General features: G+C 33.5%; 1 long non-coding RNA gene and 2 pseudogenes across 1 annotated transcript in view; 2 read left to right on the top strand and 1 right to left on the bottom strand.

Moving 5' to 3' along the window:
* Positions 1-23,382, bottom strand: part of LOC142617880 (uncharacterized) — a 42,485-nt gene that overhangs the window by 5,576 nt on the left and 13,527 nt on the right. The window lies entirely within an intron of this gene.
* Positions 30-6,221, top strand: LOC142615351 (cuscuta receptor 1-like; annotated as a pseudogene).
* LOC142615348 (cuscuta receptor 1-like) lies at positions 12,710-19,433 on the top strand (annotated as a pseudogene).

The following is a 23,382-nucleotide window of genomic DNA, read 5'->3' as shown; positions in this document are numbered from 1 at the left end:
AAAAAAAGTCCCGACTAAATTTTTCGCCTATGGCCTCCAAATTTGTTGAACCAGCCCTACTTCTACTAAGCTTTTATGGTCTCATCATTATCTACTCCTGCAAATGGCAAAGGAGGAGAGTCAAGCACCTATAAAAATTAGCATATACAAAACCTATAAAACCGGTTTTTTTTTTTCTTTTCTTCTTAAAGCTTAAAAAACGAAATCTGATTTTTGCTACCTGATGCAAACAGTCATGTAATTATAAAATAAAGCCTACAAATCCATCCATTTCATTCCCAAATCCCTACTCTACTATATCCTAACAAACCATATACAAATTTTAAGGCCTGAATTGATAAGATCATGCATTAGACTTAGTAGCAGAGGAATTTATTCTACACCAAGCTAAAATAAGCATAGCTTGACAACAGCACGAAATACTAGCAATGCAACCACCAGAGCCCAAAACAAAAAAAAAAACAAAAAAACAAAAAAACGAAAATAAAAAACAAAAATAATTTTAAAAAAGAAAATCCTAAAATGAAAAAAGAAATACCTGGCATGATATTAAGCTTGACTGACTTCGTTCCTAATACAACTCGCCTTCCTTTGCATGACTTGCAGATATACTTAGGCTGCGGGTAAAAAAGAAACAAATTAATTGGTATTAGAGACTTAGAAAACCATGAAGTATTTATCTCTAATATAACAAACCAGTAAAAAATATATATATATAGGGATAGAAATATATAATATAGTAGTAAACTTTGCACCAACCATCATACATAATTAACACAAATGAAGTGAAGAAACCACTTGATATCAATGCCTAATAAAGTCACTGTGATTCATGTATAGTACACGGATTAAACCGCAAAAAAGTTTCACACTGGCATCAACTTAACCTGCAGATGAGCCCCACATCTAAAAACTATCCCTGAATTTCCCAAGAACCCAAAACTTATAACTGCAATTAGCACATCCAGTAATCCAGCATGAGAAGGCTAAAAAAATTATGTCTACAATTGTTGATCACTTCTTAAAAAGTGAGCTTTTATACTTATCCAAAAAAAAAAAGTGAGCTTTTAAATCTGATTCAAAGGTTCTCCAAATAAAATAAAATGATTTAAAAGAAATATAGATGGGGGGCTTTGACTTATAAAATTGTAGAACAATACACGAGGATAGACAGATTATAATTAATTTACATGAATATATATATATATATATATATATATATATATATATATATATATATATATATATATCTGTGTGAGAAGCCAAAAAACAATTGAAAAGGTAAACAATGCCAACCTATAATCACGAATTAATAACTTAAATTCTGTCAACCATTATTCTTTGTATGTTTTCAATTTCTTTCACAAATTGAGTTTTAAGAACAGTTTTTGTTTTCTGTTCATTTTGAATTACCAAACAAGTTTTTTTAGTTTCAAAAATAGAAAATTGTTTTTGAAAACAGAAAATAAGAAGAAAAACAGTTACCAAACATACTCTAATTTTTTCTAGTACCTCGTTTTTTTTTAAATAGTTGGAGAAAAATTAGTTGTATGTTAGGAATCATTTTATACTACTTTGTGGGAATATATTGTTGCAGATGTGAAAATTGAAGCATCTAAATTATAGGTTTTGAAAGATTCTCTACGTTGAGCAAGTTGGAGGTGCTTTGCTTGGAGTATAATTATTTCAAAAACAACATTCTTTCATCCTTGAGTGGAATTGCTTCCCTCAAGGAACTACATTTGGCGGAAAACAATTTTAATGGATCAATCCAAGGTAAGCATTTCAAGTAAAATTCTCATTAATTTGCAAAGGAGGAGTGCTTAATTCTTGAGTGTGTAAACTTTTTGGTTTCCCTCCAACTAATCTGTTTGACCAAAGTAAATTGTTTGAATTTTTTTTTCTCTTTTTTACCTTTTCTTTAAAAATAAATGTAGACCACAAATTAGTTGCATGTTAAGATTCATTTTGTATTGTTTTGTGGGAATATAAAGTCTCAGACATGCAAATTGAATCATCTAAATTGCAGGATTTGAAAGATTTTCTTTGTTGAACAAGCTGGAGGTGCTTCACTTAAATGCTAATAATTTCAGTAACAGCATTCTGCAATCCTTAAGTGGTATTGCGTCGCTCAAGGAACTAGATTTGAATTACAACAATTTAAATGGATCAATCCATATCAAAGGTAAAACTCTCATTAATTTGCAAAGGAATATTATTGGAAGAGTGTTTCACACTTATTTTTCTCCTATCAATCATTGATATTTATGCAACTAAATTTCACCTTTTTTTTTCCTTAGCTATTTTAAATGAAAATTATTTGTGCAACTGGAGTTCCTTTTTTGTCATGATTTTTTATGTAATTTTTTTTAATGTAGAATTTAAAGCATTTAGCAACTTGGAGGAGCTCTACTTGAATGGCAATAAGATCAATGACTTCGTGACAACAAAAGGTATATAGGCTGTAAAACTATATGTTCATTGATTCAAATCAAATACTTCTTTTAAATAGTTACTCAAATGAAATTATAACACCGATATTTTTGGGATATTTTATTTTTCCCTATAGATTCAAACATCTTAACTAAGCTGCAACTCCTAGACTTGGGTCAGAATTATTTTTAGTGCACGAGTTCTTGAGACATTAACTCTCTTCCCATCGTTGAGGACATTAGATCTCTCAAATAACAATTTGGACGGATCATTTACTACTAAAGGTAAGTTATACCATTGCCATCAAGGTGGCGTTGTTTTTCATTTCTCTTTTCATCACTAGCATAGTCGTAGAAAAGCAAAAGCAATAAAAACCCTGTTCTAAATATTGATAATCAAATTTCTTGAAATTTAGTGAAACAAAACTTATTTTCTTTCATAAGTATCATAATTTATTTTCGTCTTGTTAAAATTTTGTATTCAAAATGTTAAAAACAGAGACTGCACAGTGGAAATTTTAATATTGGTATTTTTAGTATACGTTTCTTGGCCTAAACTAACAATCACATAGGAGTTTCAAAGTTGTTCTACGTTGTCCAAAGCTAGCAATTCAAAATCGTTTTATATTCCAACTTTAGTAACCCACGAATAAAATATTTCTCCAACGGTGTTGCACAAGACTAGAATAATGCAAACAAAATCCACACTATAAGAGCCTCACGACAATATTACAATAGATTCATATTCTAAATTATATTAATAAAAAAAAACATACATTTTCTATTATTCTAATGACTTGTAAATAATTGAAGTTCATTTGTCAAAAATTATAATACTTAATTAGTATTATAAATATATCATAAAAATAATTTCTTATCAAATATTTCAAAATAAACTTATAGCATACACGCACATCAAGTGGACATCGGCTAGATTTTACAAATTGAAGAGTTCAAATAAAAAAAATGGTTTTGATATGATTTTTGTAAAAAGGAGTTTACCTAAATTGGAAGTAATTGTAGCAACCAAAAAAAAAAAAAAGATGTTAAAGAAAAGCAAAAAAGAAAAAAAGAAAAAAGGTTTAACAACACTGCTCTTAAAATAAGACTGAGATCTTCAAGGAAAAGCATCATCTCTAGTTGAAATAAATTAATTTCATAATTTGAATTAAATTCTAAAATATGAAAGTATATAGACTGCCACATTACGTGGTAGTCTATACACTATTATTAGATAAAGTAAAATTACTTTCTTTCAAAGAATCTTAGTTATGGAAGTGGTCTTGGCTACTTTAACACTTCTGTGTGGTATCTTAATAACTTTGAGCAATTAGTACTACTTTATGCTCTACCATATCATTTTTTTTATTTATTGATTTACATACCTCTAAGCTTTCTGCTTTTATTTTAGAGTTGAGCAAACTAAACAACCTTGAGCAGTTGAAGTTGGATGGTTCATTGATTGATAAAAGTCTTCTTCATAAAATTGGAGTTATGACTTCTCTTAATGTATTGACAATGGAAGCATGTGGACTGAATGGCACCTTACCTGACCAAGGTAGGTTTTCTTTTCTTTTTCTTCACAATGATATTACTTCGAATAATTACAATAGTAGAACCTAATAACTAAGTATCACATTATACAGGCTGGTGTGAATTTAAGAAGCTCCAAGAGATAGACCTCAAGTATAATGATTTTGAAGGGAGACTATCTTCATGTATGGCAAACTTGACATCACTCCGGGTGTTGGATCTTTCTAACAATCACTTCAATGGGAACATTGTCCAGTCTCCATTATCAAGTTTGTCATCACTTGAGTACCTTTCTTTCTCAGATAACAAGTTCTTGATCCCGTCCACATTTTCCTTCCTTTTCAACCTCTCAAATCTTAAGATCCTATTGGGTGATTACAATATATTAGCTTTGGATCCTGACTCTCTTACTTGGATTCCGACCTTCCAATTATAGGTTTTTAGTTTGTCAAATTCTTTAATTAACATTCACAATTTGACACCTCCCAGATTTCTTCATTACCAATATGTTTGCGAATAATTAATCTCTCTCACAACAAGTTGGTTGGCCAGTTCCCCAACTCTTTCACGGGGCCTTTTATGGTGCCATATGATATTTGTCCCTACATGTTGAGCATAGATATTTCTGATAATTGGTTACATGGTCCAATTCTCACAAACCTTGATTTAATTTTTTCAAATTTAGAATCTTTAAAAATGTCAAGAAATGAATTCGAAGGCAATATTCCTTCTTCTTTTGGGAATTTGGTTTTCTTACGAGGTCTAGGCTTGTCTGAGAATCATTTCTCAGGAACCATACCGATGCATTTCATAATGGGTTGCTACAATTTAAGATTGCTCATATTATCACACAATAGCTTCAGTGGCCAAATATTTCCTACCAATTCTAATTGGACTAATCTAAGATATTTACATTTGGACAACAATCACTTCTCAGGCACACTTCCAACATGGATAGGGAACGTGACATCTTTAGAAGATATTGTTATGGCCAAAAATCATTTTGAAGGTCCTATTCCAATTGAGTTATGCAAACTCGTTGATCTTACATTTCTTGACCTTTCTGACAACAATCTTTTTGGCTCTATTCCATCTTGCTTCAATTCCTCATCTATCAGTTTTTTTCAATTAAATAAATATTGCTTGAGATGTCCAATTCCAAGTTCTTTCCAAAACAATTCCAGTTTAATTACACTGAATCTTCGAGATAACCATCTAACTGGAAACATTCCCAATTGGATTGGCAGTTTCTCATCATTGAGAATTCTTATCTTGAAAGCGAATTATTTAGGAGGTCAAATTCCAATTCAAGTATGCCTTTTGCAGAATTTAAACATTTTGGATATTTCCTACAATAAATTTTCAGGTCTAATTCCTCATTGCTTGGGTAACATTACTTTTGATGCATTTGCCCACAAAACTTCTTTAACAGATTTCAATTCAGGGGAATTTGATTCAAGGAGTTTGTCGTTATATTTGAACACAAAGTCATATATTATCGAATATCACCCTGAAGATATATCTACGTTTGACGTATTTGTGAATGTTGAAGAAGAAGAAGTAGAGTTCACAACAAAAACTAGAACTTACTCCTACAAGGGTGACATCCTTGAGTACATATTTGGAATTGACCTCTCATGCAACAACCTAGTAGGTAAAATCCCACTGGAACTCGGTAGGATGGATAGCAATATTCGTGCATTGAACTTGTCACACAACAAGCTATTCGGACCAATCCCAGTAAAATTCTCAAATCTAAATCAAATAGAAAGTCTGGATCTTGCCTACAATAATTTGAATGGCAAAATTCCACCTCAGTTGACCGAAATGACCTTTTTAGCAGTCTTCATTGTGGCACACAACAACTTATTAGGAACAACACCCGACAGAAAAAATCAATCCATTACTTTTGGTGAAAGCAATTATGAGGGGAACCCTCTCCTATGCGGACCTCCATTACATAATAGTTGCACCAAAATGAGACCACCATCTACAATATTAGTGGATATTAAGGGGGAAGGTGATAGTTTCATGGACATGAGTGTCTTCTACATAAGCTTTGTGGTGGCTTACATAACTTTCCTGCTAGGAATTGTTGTAGTTCTCTACATAAATCCATACTGGCATAGGGCGTGGTTTAACCTCATTGAAGTGTGCATTGACACTTGCTACTGCTTTTTTGTGGTTCATTACCATAAGTTGTTCAATTTCAGCCTTGCATAGCCTTGTATTGCTACTATTTTGTTGTGGTTTATTGCCATAAGTTGTTTTTAATTTCAGACTTGCATAGCCTTTCATTTTAATGATTACATGAATGTGTGTCTCTTCTTGTTGGATTTTGAATCTAAAGATTGAACTTTAATACTACGTTGTGCAAAATTTGTATTTGTTGCATAATTTTAAAGGACTAAGATTGTATTTTTGCATTGTTGCTTTAATTGAATATGTGAGTTATGCAAAGACAGAGAAACACAGCTACCCCTAAGGAGCTAGGAGTCTAGCCATGAAGTGCCATGTAACGCAAGAAAATCTTAAATCTTGTAAATTATTTCGAAATATTGTCTAACTGTTTTTCTACTTACCATGAACTCTGCCAAATCACATAAAACATGCTCATGAATTCACAATGTTCAAAACCAGAATATGGGGACATCCAATCCTATGCACAAGCACTTGTATGATCTGACAGCTCCAAAGAAAACCAATTGAATAATGTTTAACTTTCTAAATGCTTCAGTAAACATTGAACCATCTATATATTCAAAATATTTATTCAAAGTGACATCTAAATATCCATGTACGTGACATTATTCATAACATAATACAAAAATGACAGATAAACTGACTTGCCTTTCTCAATAGTGAAAAACATTAAAGAACAATAAATAATATGTACAATAACAACTTAGATACTCTAGATGCAAGTGATCAAATGATGTCGCCTCATATAATTACACACCTCTAACAACCTTCTCTTTGCCAGAGCGAACCTAAATATCAGAAATTAGTTAGATCATGATACTATAGAGAACTAGAACAAGAAAGAACCTCTACAAGAAGCCAGTGATCTTATGCTAAAAGCCAACCCCATAGGAATGACATGGAGGGATAGAGAGATGCTATTTGGCTTTGGTTTTTTCCTATACCAACAAAGGGACGAATGAAAGAACCTCAACAAACAAACTAAATCTCATTATTACTTGATACGGTTACCATCCCATGTGGCGGTCAAGTCCAATAATCAAGTCGAATGAGTAAATTCCAAATGAACTGACAGAATCTTAACAAAGAAAACAGTCAAAAATGAAATTTTACCATTGCACAAGTACTAATCATATATAAACAATAAACAAACCTTAAGGACTACATCTCCTGTGAGAGTTGGGACTTGGATTGTTCCCCCCAAAATTGCCTACAATCCAATAAACCCAAAATAAATAAATAAACAACTAGATCAAAAATAATTTTTTTTATAAGTAATAAAGATTTTATTAACGGAAAAAATGTAATTCAATTATTTTTATCATTCCTCTAACGGCTTTTAGCGGTATAATAATTATAGAAACAAATCAAAAAGTACCTAAATTTTTCTACTGCCAGAAAATTCTTGAAATGTATCTTTAAGAATATCTATCTTTAGCTTTATATTCCATCTTTTTGAAACCAAAATCAACCTACAGGCCCTTAAACCTTCTTTCTTAATTGCTAATAGGTGACTGAGGAGGTGTTAAGAAACATCATAACAAGTGACTTCTTGGAATTCGTCTACAAAACTCAAAAACTCGCTGGAAAATCTTTTGTAAAGATAATTTTCCACATTTTCAAGTGTTAGTTCTTATTGTTTTTATCACCATACTTTTAGTCTATTTCCAATCTTTATCTTGGTATACATAGTGAGAAGTATATTGTGGGTACTCTTCTTTCATCCATTAAATATATACTATTTGAGATGTTTTTGTCCACAGGACAGAAAATAGGTTGACCTCCAAAAATGTTGATTCCATCAACCACAAATACATGTTAAGAATATAGATGCATCCCTAGGTTAGTTTCCCATGTGTCCGACATTTAAGTTTAACCTCTATTCACTTCATAATTGCAGATTATGAAATTGCCCCTTAGTCCAATATCTAATAAGTGTAAGTTATGCATTAATGTTGAAAAATGACAAGCTTCATAGACAATGGCTACAGAACTTCTTTGACAACTATTTAAGCCAATTTTGATTATGTAGGTGCATTTTGTTTGAATTTGGACGTGTCAATTTGAACAATTTGGCATTTTGGTATTTATCAAACTATTTGTAGTAGATTATTTTGTAGGTTAAACTATTTGGCCTATGTGGCATTTTGAACTACTTAAAATGAAGCTTATGGTTATTTTGAATTATGAGAATTACTGTCCACATATATGAGCAAGATGATTGGTAGAGATCATGAAAATTGAACAACTATTTTTTATTGTATTTATTGTCAAAATATTAGTATGAAAACCAAATTCATTCTTGGTTTTTCATTTATATTGATTACATTAGTTGGTTTAAATAATACACATGTTTTAAAATATACAGGAAATGTTATAAAAAATCTATGCATACCAAACACAAGAAAACATTCGCAAACTCAATTTCAAGGTCTTTATCAAACATCGAAAAATGAGATAGATTTCCATAAAATGCTCTTTGAAAAATGACTCATTTTTCAGAAAAGGTTAATTCTGAAACAAACAAAGTGTAAATATTCAAAATAAATTCAAAGATAATTTTATCTTAGGCATTTAGCTTTTTCTCAGCAAAGACCTGAATGCAATTAATATTTCCTCACGCGAAACATAATAGCTATTTTATTCAAAAATCTCATACAACACACTGTTCAAGACATCCATGCACTATAGGCCACTGATACCTACAAAATGAAGGTATCGGAGTGTATACTGTTGTGTTTCGTCATTTCTATATGACTTATGTGCACATTCTTAGGGGGAGAAATTCTACCTCGTGCACATTCGTAGGGGGAGAAAGTCATAGAAGAGATGCATATACCAAGGGGGAGAAGACAAATTTTTATGAGAAAACCTTGTTTTACTTTATGCTTGTTTTCTCGTTGTTTTATGGTGCTTTGAGTTACTTTTAGTATCTATGCTTTGTTGCTCTCATTGTATCGTGTTTATGTGTTGGAACACACTTGTGCCCTTATTGAATCTTGTATCCTTAATGCAAATACTTTGGTGTTTTGCATTGGTTGTGTGTTCTTGTACCCTTGTTGGATCTTGTATCCTTAATGCAAGCACTTTGATGTTTTGCATTGGTTTAATGTTGGACATGCATATATCCTTATATCTTTGTGCTTTAATGATTTCATATTCGAATGATCATTTGCTTTGTTTTATGATCATTGTAGTCATTTCCATATGACTGTTTTGGTGTATGATCAAGTCGCTCATATATTTCACATCATGTTTACTTGATCGCATTTTACTTGTTACATTATATTTTTCCTTTTATTAATTGTTTTACCTTGAGGGTTTAATGTGTTTTGTGCAAATGTTTCAGGTTACAGGTATATATGTTCCAAGTGCTTCACAGCTTCTAGATTTAGGTATGAGTAAGTTTTGTCATTGTTCTAGAGTCTGTTATAGGGTGTTTTGTCATGGAATAGCCAGATGGAGAGATTGTAAAGTTGTGATTTACGACTATGTTATTTTAGCTTTATTACATGAAAAAAAGTGTTATATTTGCTTTAATTTGTTTCCTTGTATTTTTGTGGGATTTTATTGTATTGGGTTTAGTAATAAGTTGGTGAAAACTTAAGCTTAATTGAAGATCAGTGGATTTCACGACTATCTCGCTAGATGCTAACTCGCAAAAGAGCCACGTGAGAAGCACATGCTGGAAGCTGAAGCGTCGTGCCAGCTTGGAGGATTTCGCGAGTGTTTCGTGAGTAAGATCTTCTCGTGAGACACTCGCGAAACTCTCTGCCTAAAGGATTTTTAAGTGTGACTTTCTTACCATTCACCCATACTATATATACCCTCATTACCCACAAATGTGTAAGGAGACCATTCAGAGAGAAAATCCCTAGATAGGTTTTCTACAACACACACACACACACCCATTTTTTAGAGAGAGAGCTACTAATCCTTAATGAGAAATCATCCTAGCCTCTTCTCCTTCCCTCTCTCATTGTCATACCTTGAGAGGAGATTTGTACTCAAACACAACCCACACCTTTTCAGTGTAGAGAGTGTTTTGGAGCGTGGGAAGCTTTGGGGATTTGCCAAAAGAAACCGGTGAGGCTTGGTATCGGGCATATTGCGGGATCCGAAAAGCTAAAGAAGACATGACTCCGTAAAGTTTGTTGGTAGCATAAGCTTGAAGGGCTCAAGTACATTGGGTAGACTAGGCTTGGAGGGTCTTTTGTTATTCGTGTACTCCAACTTTATTCTCTAGTGGATTGATTACCGCTTGGAGGCAACGAAAAGGTTTTTCGTCGAGTTATTCAGTTTTCTCTTCGATAATACATCGGCATGTTATCTTGTGTTTTCATCCTTCTTCCCATACTCTTGTATTTTACTTTTATTGTTTGTTGTTCATATTTATGCACTAGAATAGTATCGGTTCATTGCGCACATTTACTCTTTGTTTCTGCACTTTGAGGGTCTAAACAGCTCTTGTGTTTTAACATAAATCCAAACTTTCAAAGACATTGGAAAGCATTACCTAAGTAATACTGAAAACAGCATCTACATGAATGTCAGCACCTTCTCTTCGGAAAACAGGATCTTCGCGAACCTGCAGAAAAGCAAATGATATTTTACAGTTTGGGGGTTGGGGGAAGGCATCCAAGCAGTGAAGTACCCACTAAAAATAAACAAATGATGACACACTAAACAAACAAAAAAAGAAAAGAAAAAAATATATATATATATATATTTTTTTATATATACCTTAATGACAATATAAAGATCACCAGGTTGATTTCCATCAGGATCTGCTCCACCAGTTCTACTCAACTTTATGGTTTCATCATTATCTACTCCTGCAAATGGCAAAGGATGAGAGTCAAGCATCTATAAAAACTAGCATATACTAAACCTATAAAACCGGTTATTTTTCTTTTCTTCTTAAAGCTTAGAAAACGAAATCTGATTTTTGCTACCTGATGCAAACAGTCATGTAATTATAAAATAAAGCCTGCAAATCCATCCATTTCATTCCCAAATCCCTACTCTACTATATCCTCACAAACCATATACAAATTTTAAGGCCTGAATTGATAAGATCATGCATTAGACTTAGTAGCAGAGGAATTTATTCTACACCAAGCTAGGGTAAGAATAGCTTGACAACAGCACGAAATTTAGCAATGCAACCACCAGAGTCAAAATAATAATAATAATAATAATATATTAAGAACCAAAGCGCACCGGTTCTCACTAGAATGCATTTATCAGAACGCACCGTATTGCTTATGTCACATATGTGTTAGAAATTGAGTCTTAAAACGATACCGTTCTCTGTGAACTCAGAAACTGTTAGACTTGGCGCGAAAATCTGTTGAGCTTAGCTCCTTGAATCACGGATTAGATCCGTATAATGTGGATTGGTTGTTATATAGTTAAGCTTGGGCTTTGTTCTATAAATACACACTTATTAATTATATTCCCCTTGCTTTTTTTTTGGCAAACTCTTCAATTTTCACATTGCCTGGGGTCTGATTCATGCAAAATATATGGATTCTCCAAATCAAGCACATTTTTTAATCTACTTTGAACATGACAAATAAAACTTGTAGTCAAATGAGAGGCTACAAAGTATAGTGAAGTTCCCATATGATGATGCTATTGATTTTGATCAAGAACAAGGAACCTACGCTGGAATGCTGACATTGAAGTGCACATATTGATCACCAAAGGCAAAAGAGTTCTCCGTCTTGATCTTAGCTCAAAAACAACAAGGTCAGAGGGAAAACATGCCTATCAATGTATAATGCAAAACACGTGTGATTTTGAGAAATAAGTTTTAAGCTCAAGATTTTCAGAATCAAAGCAAAAATAAAGCACACCAAACTAAGGAAAACTAGGAAAATTAGAATCAGAGGAAGAGAAACAGTCTCCTGCATGGGTCCGAAGTTGGACAGATTGCAGGGGAAAATAGTCTTCTAAGAAGTGCTTGCATATGCAATCTCTAAACTGGTAACCAAATTCGATGTGTCCATCTTCTAGTTTTCCTAGCTTTTTTTTTTTTTTTTAATTAAATTTTGAGACAATTTCGGGTTATCATATGAAAGAATTTCAATGTTTAATATGTAAAATGAGGTGAGCATATTTCCTTTTCTTTTGTAAAAGAACATGCTTCTTTTGTAAAAATATTGAGAACATGCTTCATCACACTTTCTAATTCTTTGTTTTGTATAAATTTAGAAACAATCGTTTTAATGAAGAAAATCCTCCATTATTCTATGGGAAATTTTTAGCTACTCACGGACTGCAATTGATGTGGTACTCCAAATCAATAAAAACACCATTTCAGTCAAGTTAGGTCCTATTTCTGTCCATCTGTTCCACTTCTGTCCAATTCAGTTCTTTCGGTCCATTTCGGTCTATACAGTCCACCTTAGTCCAACTCGGCCCTTCCTGTTCACTTCAGTCTATTCAGTCCATTTAGCCCATTTTGATCTAAGTCAGTCCAGTTCGGTCCCTTTAGTCTGTTTCAGTCCACTTCGGTCTATTCGGTCTATCTAAAAATGTTTTTCACTTTTTCATTCACATTTGAGGATAATTCAGTAGCTTTTGCATTTGGTAGGGAATACTTTAATTTAATGCAAGTTCATGATAAGTTGGCACTTGTCATTAAGGTGAGAGAATGGCAAGTATACAACTTCATGTTAACTTTTACTCTTGGATATTAATCAAACCTCTCTTCCTTCCTCCTTCATTCTCCCAATCAAACACAATAGAAGCAGCACAAGTTAGAATTACTGTCAAATTAGCAAAATTTTCACTAAAGGTGAAGACTTCTCTTCCATCTACAGGATACCTATCCAATGGTTTTTGCTCAAGCCGCATGAATTTCATTCCCTCATCTTAGTGCTAACTTGGCAATAAATTGCGTCTTCAAGATTGTATATTACTAGTTGATTAACCTAATATTATTCCAAGTTGATTGAAAAATTTGTTAATTAACACTAGGTTGAATCACAATATGTAAAACAAATATAATACGGAAATATAAAGAACACAAAGACTTGATGACCCAGGAAAACCAAACCGGTAAAAAACCTAGGGAGGATTTAACCTAGTTATCCTCAAGGTAAAATAGATCTACTATGAAAGAATTGAAGTTTATACAATACAACTTAGACCGCTAATATCTTATTGCTATCTCAAGTAGAAAACTTACTATCACGACTACGTGATAGCATTGAGTCCACGGACTACTTCTTTCTTTGATCCACTGCAAGCACAAGTTCTCCTACTTATGAATCTTGATCTTCTTAAATGTTCATTGTGCAGCAACTGAAGCGATCACCAAGCTTTTGACACCAATCATGATCTTGATAACTCTAAGTGTGTATGAAGATAAACACCTCTAGATCTCACAAGAGATTCAAACACACAGCATCTCAAAAGCCTAAAAACGTAGCTAAGATTTTTCTATTTATATGAGACATAAAACATAAAACCCTACACGTCAAACGGGCTTAGGCTGAGTTGGAAATTTTGCAGAAAAAACAAACTACACGAATCTTGATTGATTGAGTCTAATTTTCGATCGATCGAGCCTTGTAGAGTGTGACCAATAATTTTTGTAATCACTCGATTTCAACTTTACAACAAAACATACTTTGAGCAAGCCTAAACCAAGACTCTATGTTTTGATCATGGTTGCTCAACACAATACACAAATACACATTTTGGTTCTAATACATTAGTCCCTAAGGTCTTAGAACCTAACAACTTGATATCATAACTTGAATGTGTATGATTTCATAAAGTGTTGCATTGAAATTTAAGCATGGAAAAGTAGAAAATTGTGAAGAAAAGGAAGCCTAGTGTCAATAAGAATGGGGTGGAATTTTCTGTTAGCTGTATTTCATTATAAAAAAACATAAGTTCAACAAGCGACTTTTTCAACTCCTCTTTGACGTAGTATCCATTCATATTATTAGCAAAAGTGATCACATTCATAGCAACAGTAAGAAATTAAGTATAATCCCTTTCAGCATAAATGATGAGATTCCTTTTGGGAGGAAACTAAAGCCATATTTGCTAGCTATTTTAAATGTTGAAAATCCAGGTTATCTTTACTTTTGAGGGAGATGCACAATGTGATTGACCCATGCATGAAAAAAATTATGTAATAAGAAATTAAGAATGTGTTATGGTGCGTTCCTCTTACAGAATGTGGGTCTTATAGGTGGGATTATCAAATATGAGAGGGGTGACCCTTGAGACTGTCTTATAAGATAATTTCTTCATATATTATTTTCACAATAAATTTGAATTACAATTATTAAATAACATTTTGAAAAAAAAAAAAAAAAAACTTCTCATGATGGTGGGTGGAAAGATACAATGACGCAAAGTCTTCAACTGCCATGGTCTAGGCTATCTCTCAAATATTGAAATGTTTATAATATTAGTGATAGAGATTAGTATTTACTGTAAAACACTTTCCAAGAAGGTATTGGATATGAGTAAAACTGGTTATTTCTCTTTCTTCTTAAAGCTAAAGAAACGAAATCTGACTTTTGCTACCTGATGCAAACAGACCTGTAATAATAAAATAAATCCTGCAAACGACATTCAGGGGTTTATACTAAGAAAAGATAACAAAACGGCATGGTTATAGAAAAGGGAAGAATGCTCTTAAGAACTGTGTTAACAGAACTCCCCATAAGGAACAAGAAGTACTCTTCTAATAACGCTCATATTATATGTAGGTCGTCTTTCAAAGGTTTATACCACGTAAAGAATATGAACATGCAGTTAGAAAAGTTTAATTCCGTGCAAGTTTTTCCTATCCTATTTTGTGTTATCCAGCAAACGACGTCTATCCAATTACTTTTCAAACAATAGCATCAACAAGAATTTCAAACACTAGCAGGCTGCAACAACAATGACAAAGAACAAGGAAACCTACAATGCTAACATTGAAGTGCACATATTGATCACCAAATGAATATGAGTTACACTAATACAAATTTTTTTATTCTACCAATAGCAATTTTCCATATATTGATTTTACTTTCCTTCTAAAATAATGGGAGTTGAAAATAGAAAAAATCATACACATGGCAAGTTATTATTGGTGAAACAAAGAGTGGTACATAAAAAAAGGTACAACAAATTTGTATTCAAGTTAAACGTCTTCATCCCTGCACAAAAACAACAAAGTCAGAAGGAAATTTGGAGAAAAAACCAAATTAACAGATCAGTTAATGTGCTAGGCAAAGGCAAAGGAATATTAGATCTCACACCAAACGTGGTCGTTTTGGTCTCATAATTAAATTTCTCTCTCATCAAGTTATTTGCGAACCTATTCAATGGTAGTATTGAGGTTCACCACGGCCTACTAAACGTGTAAAAAAAAAAACTACAAAATGGACAGGTTTTTAAACATTCTTATATCATCCAAGCTACCGATTTTATTTTTAACCTAGAAAAAACGAAGAATAATAAATAATAAAGCAAAATGATAAATTTCTTGTTCATCATTTCTAAAATCAAAAAGATGTGATACAATAAAATGATAGACTGACTTTACAATTAACATGCATACATCAATTCGAGTAATAAAGTATAATAAACAATATTTACAATAACAACTAGGATATCTAGATGCAAGATTTTAAATGTTCTCTGCCTCAACGATAGGCTTATCATATTCTGCTTACTCTTCTTTGGCATGTTCTTTCAATTCACATTGCTTTGGAGTTGGATTCCTTCACAAATGACAAGTCAAGTAGTCAGTTGGGTTCCTACTAATGTTGTCAATACCTTCCTAGAATGCAAATTGGAACAAGAAACCCCCTTTCTCCTTCGAATAAAATTAGGGGCCATTCTAGTCTATTTCAGTAAATTCTAGCCCAGATTGGTTCGAGCCTGTAGTAAGTTATTAGGCTATATCTTAATTTTTTTTTTCTCCAACTTACAAGTAACCCACAAAATACAAATCCTAAAGCAATTGAAATTTTAATTACATGAAAATTTTGGCATCAAATACGGATCAATAGTAGCAAGTAAAAGAGTAATGTTAATGGTGGACCTAGATGAGAATAAGTAAAACTTTGCCAACTAAATTGTTATAAAAAATGTTGTGAATTTTTTTGTATATTGTTTTTTTTTTTTTTTGAGAAGTGCTATATCAAATCTTAGATGTTAATTTGTTACTGGTTCTAAATTCATATTTCAACCAACCACTGAAATTATTTTTTTGCTATAATCAATAACATCTTGTAACAACATGCTACTTAAGATTTGTTGTAAAAATGTTACGAAAAATATTATGGATATAGTATTTCTTTCTCTATTTTTTTTCTTGTTTTTCGTTTGATAAAAAATATTTATTTATTTGTTGGCTAATATTTGGTTTTAATTAATACTATTACAATAATAAAAATAATCATATTAGTTAAAATTTGGGGGGCCTTTTATATACTTGGGTCTCTAGACAACCGCCTTAATCACTTATATAGTAATAAATTGCTCTTTCTAACTTCAAGTATTGGCTCCATACTGTGAACATTAGCAACAAAAGAAAAGCTCCGAATGAAAATAATGTTTACACTAGGCTTGGCAAAAATTTGGATAAAGTGGATGATGAAATTGTTGTTCAACTAAGACAAAAAAAATTCCCAAGGCCCTACCATAGTGTACTCTATGGATCAAAATGTACAAACTTTGGCCTAACCCTTAAACACGCATCCTTATATCTCTTAGCCTTTCCCCACAAAAAAAAAAAAATTAAAAAAAAAATTAAAAAAAAAGAAAAAGAAAGAAGTCTTAGTTGCCGACAACCAGAGGTCATTCGTCGCTTCTGGTTTGGGTTAATTTGACAAAATAATTTGATAAAAGTCAAGATGGTGGGTGGAACCATGGAAAGACACCATTGACGCCAAGTCTTCAATTGTTGCCAATTGTTGTCATGTAGGTAATCTTAAAGGAAATGGTAAGTTATTATAAAATTTTTTTATTAAAAAAAATTATGATAAGTGATAATGAATCTAATTAATTGGTGTCATTCAACAAAATAAAAAATGATTGTTCAAATAACCTTTTCTAATTGGTGATATTTTCATTTGTAAAAGCTATGTTGTAAAATATTTAATATCCCAATTCCAAGCTCATTAGCAAGTAATTAATGCAAGGGCTTTCCAAGAAAGCACTAGAGTAGTCTAGGTCTTCTCAAATAAGCAAGTAATGCAACAATTTTCTAAGAATGGACTAGATTAATCTAGGTCTTCTCAAATAAAGCAAATAATGCAAGGAAGCGCTAGCCAGATAACTCTTTTTTTCTTTTTTTCTTTTTTTTTTTCTAGCGAGTAATGCATGCAAGGATTTCCCACTAACTCATATCTTCGAAACCCTACTTATAAATTTTTTTTTTTATAAAAAAAACACCTATGGTAAGTTAAAAAAAAAACCTTATCCTTATCTCAGTTTACCCCTTCTTTTCAATTTTTTAAATCTGTTTTGCAAGATAGAAACCTCTTTTTAAAGCCTCTTTTTTTTTTTCCTCACTTTCTTAGAAAAACTAAAAAAAAATGCCTTTCATTTCAATAATTCTATCCCCAAAAAAAAAAGAAAAAGAAACCCTTATCCTTATACCTATTACCCACTTCGTCATGTTGATTTTAAGACTTTATTTAAAAATGATAATCTTATCCAGATAAGTTTTTTTTTTTTTTTTTTTTTTTTGGGTCAAAACACCCCGTACAGCTTAAAAGAATAACCACCACCTTCTTCAATTCTATTTTGATTTTTCAAAGGTTATGCCACTAATATAAATTATGACTACCCTATGAGCACGTGCTCAGAGACTCTTTTATTTTTTGAGTAAAAGTTAAAGATTTGTATCAATTATAATTTAGGTAAAGGTTAATCACATTTCACTTGTCAAACTGTTCGTTTAATGAACTCAATAATACACCTCCTAGATTTCTTTGTTACCAACATTATTTGCGAATAATCGATATCTCCCACAACAATTTGGTCGGGAAGTTCCCCAGTTGGCTACTTGGGAACAATACAAGATTGGAAGCTCTTTTTTTAAAAGATAACTCTTTCACGGGCCCTTTCGCAATCCCAAATGATATTGGTCCCAACATTACGAACTTAGATATTTTAGGTAATTACTTACAAGGTCCAATTCCCAGAAACTTTGGTTGAGTTTTTTGAAATTTAGAGTATTTGCACTTGTCTAGAAATGTAGAGGTAATATTCCTTTTTTATTTTAGGAATTTGAGTTTCGTTCAGGTTTTAGACTTGTCAAAGAATCATTTCTTAGGATCAACACCACTGCATTTTGCAATGGGCTGCCACTGCTTAATGTTCTTCAAATTGTCATATAATAATTTTAGTGGTCAGATATTTCCAACCAAGTTCAATCTAACTAAACTAACATTTTTATATTTGGACAACAATCAGTTTTCAGGAACAATTCCAAAGAGCATTTCTCAAATGAAAACACTTTCGTCACTTGATTTTAGTAATAACTATTTATCAGGCATGCTTCCAACGTGGATAGGGAACATGTCATATTTAACGCTACTTGTTATGGCCAACAATCAGATTGAAGGTACTATTCAAATTGAGTCACGAAAAATCGTTGATCTTGAATTACTTGACCTTTCTCAGAATAATTTATTTGGCTCTGTTCCAAATTGCTTCAATTCATCAGTGATCAAATTTATTCATCTGAGTAAAAATTGGTTGAGCGGTCCAATTACAAGCGCATTCCAAAACAATTCCCATCTAGTTACACTAGATCTTCAAGATAACTCCCTAACTGGAATCATTCCCAATTGGATCGGCAGTCTCTCATCATTGAGCATTCTTGTTTTGAGAGCCAATAATTTAATTGGTAGGATTCCAATTCAACTATGCATTTTGCATTACTTAAACATCTTGGATCTTTCCTACAATAAGTCATACTTCCATAGAAAGTCATTGAATATGCAAGATGTGGAACTTCGTGAAGTTTATACCTACCCTGGTATAGATGAGGAACAAGCTGTGGAGTTGATCACAACAAAGACTAGAACTTACTCCTATCAAGGGAACATCCTCAACTACATGTTTGGAATTGAACTCTCTTCCAATAAATTAGTTGGAGACATCCCGCCCGAACATGGAAGGATAAGCAACATCCGTGCATTAAACTTGTCACACAACAATCTCTTTGGACCAATCCATACAACATTATCAAAGTTAATGCTGATAGAGAGTCTGGATCTTTCAATTTGAGTGGAAAACTGATGCAGGAGACACAAAAAGATTATTATTTAGTGTTATTTATGTTTGCAAATCAATTGTATTTTTGGTCCTATTAGTTTATTGGGCTATTAGTATTTTTAATTTGGAACCAAGGTTATTTTTGTAATAAGGCAATTAGGGTTTCCTAGCCAATAGGCAATTAGGGCTTCCTAGCCAGTTAGAACTAGGGTTTAGCAATCCTTTATAAGCAACTTATTGTACTCCTTAAGGAGATAGTTGATATTTTGATGAATGATAAAAATGGTCGTTTGGTCTTTCTTTGGTCTGGTGTTGACTCCAAGTCTACCCTAGGTACTGACTCTTAGTGGTTTCCTTGGTGCTGACTCCAAGCAAAGCCTAGGTGCTGACTCCTAGGTCATATCCATTTTATTTTATTGTTGTTTCAATTTTGTTCTAGTTGTCCTGCGTCAATTTTGGTATCAGAGCAAACCCCGATCTGTTAAACTATCACTGTAGGAAAGAATCTAAAAAATCACACCAAAAAAAAAAAAAAAAAGCTTTCACTATATATTTTCCACCACCAGAAACCTAGCCACCACACCACCTTCAAAATCCCTTCACAACATCTCTGCCAAACCAACAAACCCCATTTGTCAATCTTGGCCATTGTTGACCAAAAAAAAACAAAAAAAAAAAACAAAAGAGTAACCCACGTAAGACCCATCAGCCACTAGCTGCCAGCTACCAGGACCTATAAACCAACACTCATAGCTGCAAGACCCATTAGCCACCAGCCGTCGAAACCCACTATTGACTTACCGCTGCTGAGAGTGACAAACAACTGCCGCTACTGCGATTGACGAGTCGCTGGTGCTGCCGCTGCCGAGATCCGAGACAAGCAGCCACCCATCGCTGCATGCGCCTCCGTCGCACCGCACCACCACCATCACCATCACCTCTGTTTTGTGCCACCGCAAGCCCACCAGACTCATGAGAGCCGTGGTTGAGACTTCGCCGAACCCAACTGCGACACTAAGCTCAACCCGATCTTGTAAGGTAACTCGTAAATAGCCTGTGTTAAAGTCCTAAAATCCCAGCACACTTCTCTTTGCAATGCCCAATGCATATGACCGACCCATTAAGCCCAGCACAAACCCGTTAAAAAAAATTTAAAAAAAAAAAAAAAATTTTACTTGGCCCAATTTTCCCTTTAAAGGTCCACCCATCAGCCCCATTTCCTAACAAACGCAAGCCTAAGCCTATTGTTTGACAACCCAGTCCTATACCGACCCATAAAACCTTGCCTGACCAAAAATAACACGGCAGAAAATTAAGTTTTAGTCTCTGCATTGTGCCTCTAAGTTGGAGCTGGAAAATGACTTCCTTGGATAGAAAGCTTGAGAAGCAGCATAAAGATAGCAAATTTGAGAAGCAAATTAAGGAGGCTGGAAATAGACTCCTTAACCCTCCTTCCTCCATTGATGATCTTCTCACTCTTCTTGATAAAGTTGAAAATTTGTTAGCATACGTGGAGCAAGAACCATCCAAATCAATGCGAGATGCACTTTTACCCTCAGTGAAGGCATTGATCACTAATAAACTTTTGAGACATGCTGAAATGGATGTGAAGGTTTCAGTTGTATCTTGCATTATTGAGATTACAAGGATAACAACACCAGATGCCCCATATAGGGATGAGCAGATGAAAGAAATATTTCAGTTTATTGTGGAAACATTTGAAAATATGCCTCATGTGTCTACTTGCTCTTATAAGAAGGTGGTTTCAATTCTTGATACCATTGCAAAGGTCAAGTTATGCTTGGTGATGCTGGATCTTGAGTGTGATTCATTGGTTGTTCAGATGTTTCAAAGTTTTTTAAAGATAATTAGGTCCAACTATCCACCTGCTGTACTTTCAGCCATGGAAACAATTATGAATCTGGTTATAGATGAAAGTGAAGACATTTCCTTGGATCTTCTCAGTTCACTTTTTACTATTATAAGAAAGGCAAATCAGAATGTTTCACCTATTTCGTGGACATTGGGAGAGCAAATAATCACTAGGATTAATGCCTAACTAGAAAAGATAATGGCACCTACTCAAAAACTACCCAGCAAGCTTGAGGGTGCACATGATGTGAAAGCTGAAGTTGTTGAGCATGCTTCTGATCAACCCTCCACAGTCCTTGAAGATCTACATCTTGGTGAAGTCGAAGAGGTTAAAACCACAGTGCTTACTATGGTTCATAAATTTCAAGACGAGATTATAATGATTCCACACATTGATTTTGTTATTCCAAATGAGTTTGATGTGGTGGAATTCAAGATTTTTCTTTTCCTTGTGCTCCCTAAGGTGATTCCAGACTTGAAGCAAGTGTTACTTGTCAGCATCTTAATCCTTCAATGCTTTAAAACTCGAGTTCGAGTTTTCTCAAACCAGAGGAGAATGATGTTGGAGACGCAAGAAAATTACTATTTAGTGTTATTTATGTTTGCAAAACAATTGTATTTTTGGTCCTATTAGTTTATTGGACTATTAGTATTTTAATTTGGAAGCAAGGTTATTTTTGTAATAAGGCAATTAGGGTTTCCTAGCCAATTAGAACTAGGGTTTAGCGGTCCTTTATAAGCAACCTATTGTACTCCTTGAGGTGATAGTTGATATTTTGATGAATGATAAAAATGGCCGTTTGGTCTTTCTTTGGTCTGGTGCTGACTCCAGATCTACCCTAGGTGCTGACTCCTAGTGGTTTCCCCACTTGGTACTGACTCCAAGCAAGGCCTAGGTGCTGACTCCTAGGTCATATCCATTTATTTTATTGTTGTTTCAATTTTGTTCTGGTTGTCTTGCGTCATAAACCCTTCTTATGTGGTCCTCCATTGAATAACAGTTGCGCCAAAATGCTTGGGGATCATGAGGTAGAAGAAGGTGGTAGTTTCATGGACATGGGTTTCTTCTACATAAGCTTTGGGGTGACTTACATAATAATGTTGTTGGGAATTGTTGCAGTTCTCTACATAAATCCTTATTCGTGTAGGCGTATTTTAACCTTATTGAGGTCTGCATTGACACTTTCTACTGTTTTATTGTGATTCGTTACCATAATTTGTTCAACTGCAAGCTTGCATAGCCTTGCATTTCAATGATTTCATATACATGTGTCTTATTGTGTTCTTCTTCCAAAGTTTGATTAATAAATCTGTGCCTGTGCATAGTTTGAATTATTATTATTTTTTTGTAACTCTAATTGATGAAGACTGTGCTTTCACATTTTTTTGTTTTTGTTTTAATTGTTATTGGTAATTTGACATGTGATTCATGCAAAGATAGAGAGAGAATTCACATTCCTCAGGCAAAGATAATCTGGTTATAGTCGACTTAAAAACATATATTTGAAATTATAGACATGTATGAGAAGTATTCATAAGTCTAAAAAGAGTAAAGCCAAAGTACATCAATGAAAATGAAATAAATTATGGATGATGTATGGTCCACGGCTATCGCCCTACACCGAGCTCATAACACGGCTCCTAAATGGGCCCATCTCATGCTGGTTACTAATCGAGCACTTGGCCCACTTCCTTGATGGGCTAGGTTCGAGCTCCCGACCCAACCAAACAGCTTCTACTATACTAAGGTCAAGGGATAATGCCTTGGGAGAATTCGCCTATCGAGCAATTATTGGTGCCTGGTGCAAGTTCCAAAAAAGTCATGTGCAGTCATGAATAGTGGGTCTCATTCGGTCAGGAATATAGCTCAAAGGGACCCATCAACATGGAAAAGCACCCTCTCATCATGACAACCCCACTAAGGGAATTTTATAAATAAAGACCAATGGTTAGAGGGTTGGGGGTTGAAAAAGTTTGGGGAGAGAGACACTAGTGTAGTAAAGAGAAAAGCTTCTTGAGAAGAAAGGAGTCCAGTCCGGATTTCTTTAAAAAGGGTCGGTCACATTGTTACATCTTAGTTACATTTTAT

Source organism: Castanea sativa, chromosome 11 (assembly GCF_040712315.1).
Source record: "Castanea sativa cultivar Marrone di Chiusa Pesio chromosome 11, ASM4071231v1".
NCBI lineage: Eukaryota > Viridiplantae > Streptophyta > Magnoliopsida > Fagales > Fagaceae > Castanea > Castanea sativa.
The sequence above is the reverse complement of the archived record's forward strand: the minus strand, read 5'-3'. Positions and strand labels throughout refer to the sequence as shown.